A 2,972-nucleotide genomic window follows, 5' to 3' on the forward strand; every position below is an offset into this window, starting at 1 on the left:
GTTCTTTGTGGCAGCATATGTTGTTATTGTTGGTGGTTTAACCACAGTAGTTCTTTGTAAATCACCTTTGTTTTTTGTGAACCAGAAGGTTTTTGTTAGCTTTTCTTTTCTCCCATGTGAAATCTGTAATTCCTATGAACTACTTTTTATTGCTCCCATGTGAAATCACTAAACCATGTGAACTGGACTAAAGTAGTGAGAAATTGGAAATAGCTGAATGTTGTGGTTAGGGAGTTAGCATATAAAGTTGGGTGCCATTACTGCCATCCATTTTCATTAATTAATCTTGATGCACTTAGATTGATTTGCTAAGTTGCAAAAATTTGTTGTCTTTGGCAGATGGACAGAAGCTGGATTAGAAAAGGAGTTAGAAAGTTTTCGAAAGAACATATGAAAGGAGTTGATGATTTCATGGCATTTGTTCGAGCAAATTTTGCCAACGATGCTCACATTCTTTGCCCATGCTGCGAATGCCTCAACCGTTCAAGAATGGCTCAAGGAAGAGTGGAAGATCATCTGCTTCTTAATGGGATGTCCAACACATATGATAGGTGGATATATCATGGGGAACCTTTAGACAGACAACCTCAACATTTTGAAGCTGATACAGAGGCCCCTCATATGATGGGTGGTGGTGATGCTGGCATTGATTTCATGGAAAAGGTTTTGCGAGATAATGCTGGTTTGGAGGAAGAGGATGGGCATGAAGATGATAGGATTCCTAACCTATTAAAGGATTTGTACGATGTTGAAGATCGTGCTGATGGACAGAAGTCGTTGTTTGCTGAGGTGTTAGAGGAGGCGAAGCGCGCAGCTCATGAAGGGGGTAAATTTTCAAGATTTACCTTCACCGTGAAGTTACTCCACATCAAGTCTTTCTACCGGATTAGCAATGCTGCATTCAACGCAATACTCCGCCTTTTGAGCTTGCAATTCCCTGATAGTTGTGTTCCTAGATCTTATGATGAAGCATTGAGCATAATCCGTAGGCTGGGGTTAGGTTATGTGTCAATACATGTGTGCCCAAATAACTGCGTCTTGTTTCGGAAGGATTTAGCAAAGCATGACAACTGTCCAAAATGCAATGCCTCTAGGTGGAAAGATGCTGATGGGAAGAAGTCAATACTGGAGAAGGTACTGAGGCACTTTCCGTTGATACCAAGGCTGCAGCGGATGTTCATCTCGAAGAAATCATCGCGTGAGGTACAGTGGCAACAGCTGAAGCGGCAACCTGTGGATAATGAGCCGAGCCATCCAGCGGACGGAGAGGCATGGAAAGAGTTTGACCGTATACATTTAGATTTTGCTGCAGAATCCAAGGAACATAAAACTTGGCATTGCCACAGATGGGTTTAATCCGTTTGGGAACATGAGCACGTCTTATAGCATGTGGCCAGTTTTTGTGGTGCCGTACAACCTGCCACCATGGGTATGCATGGATCGGTCCAACTTCATGATGTCATTGCTTATCCCGGGTCCAGAGTCTCCAGGAAAGGATTTTGATGTCTTTATGGAGCCCCTCGTAGAAGAACTACTCCAGCTCTGGACTGGTGTACCTACATACGATGCCTTGAGTCCAGAAGAAAAGTTCAATCTACGTGCTGCAATCATATGGTCCATCCATGATTTCCCGGCTCTGCACACTCTGTCTGGGAGGATCACAGCGGGTTATAAGGCCTGTGTCCATTGTGACAAAGACCCTTGCTCAAAGAGAATAAGGAGCAAGATCTGCTATATTGGGCACCGCCGCTTTCTTCCCCGAAACCATCGCTGGCGAAGAAGCAAAGATTTTAATTGTAAGAATGAAACCCGTGACAAGCCAGCTGAATTCACTAAAGAAGAGCTGGAGCAGCAACTTGAAAAGGTGAAAGATGTGAGACCAGGAAAGCTTGCGAAGAAAAGAAAGCGTGAGGAAGGTCAATGTTGGGACCGGAGGTCTTGTTTGTGGGACCTGCCATACTGGGCTGATCTGAAATTAAGGCATAATCTCGATGTAATGCACATTGAGAAAAACATATGCGAGAATCTGCTAGGGACGTTTCTGAACATTGAAGGGAAGACAAAGGACACGGTTAGTTCTAGGCTTGATTTGGAGGACATGGGCATAAGAGAAGATTTGCATCTACAACACAATGAAGATGAAGATTCATTTGAAATGCCACGAGCATGGTATACAATGAGTAAAGAACAAAAGCTTGCATTCTGTGAATTACTAAGAGCGGTGAAATTTCCAGATGGTTATGCTGCTAACCTAGCAAAGTGTGTTACTTCTGATGGATTCAAGCTTTCAGTACTGAAAACCCATGATTGTCACATCCTCCTCCAAAGGATTTTACCGGCGGGCCTCCGAGGAATCATGGACAAGGATATATATGAAGCGGTTGCTGAGCTGGGAAATTTCTTTAGAGAACTGTGCTGCAAAACACTCAAGTTAACTGTCCTAGAAAGACTTGAAAAAGAAATCCCAATTATTCTTTGCAAGCTCGAGAAGATTTTCCCTCCAGCTTTCTTCACCGTGATGGTCCATTTGGCGGTGCACTTACCAAAACAGGCAATGCTTAGAGGCCCTGTGCAATACGGTTGGATGTACCCAATCGAAAGAAGGCTGCTTACTTGTAAGCGTTATGTGCGAAACACGGCAAGACCTGAAGGTTCTATTGCTGAAGCATATGTCGTTGACGAGTGCTTGACTTTTTGCTCTAGATACTTTGGCGATGTGGAAACAAGATGGAACCGGCCGGGCAGAAATAGAGAGCGGCCTGATTCGTAAAGTGGTGATGTCTCTGTTTTCAACCATGGTGTGAACTTTCTTGGAGCCTCACAATACTTGGAGGCTAGTGATGAGTATGACAAGATGGTTTGGTATGTGCTCAGCAATTGCGCCGAGGTTCTACCATATATCGAGTACGTTATATCTTGTGCACTCATTATATATTTTTTGCTTGGGTTGGCACCAGCCTAATGTTTTAATT

At 43.6% G+C, this 2,972-nt stretch overlaps 1 pseudogene; it reads left to right on the plus strand.

Annotated features, from left to right (window-relative positions):
* Nucleotides 1–324: 324 nt before the first annotated feature.
* Nucleotides 325–2,770, plus strand: LOC141026222 (uncharacterized; annotated as a pseudogene).
* The last annotated feature ends 202 nt before the right edge of the window (nucleotides 2,771–2,972 follow it).

Source organism: Aegilops tauschii, chromosome 6, assembly GCF_002575655.3.
Source record: "Aegilops tauschii subsp. strangulata cultivar AL8/78 chromosome 6, Aet v6.0, whole genome shotgun sequence".
Classification (NCBI taxonomy): domain Eukaryota; kingdom Viridiplantae; phylum Streptophyta; class Magnoliopsida; order Poales; family Poaceae; genus Aegilops; species Aegilops tauschii.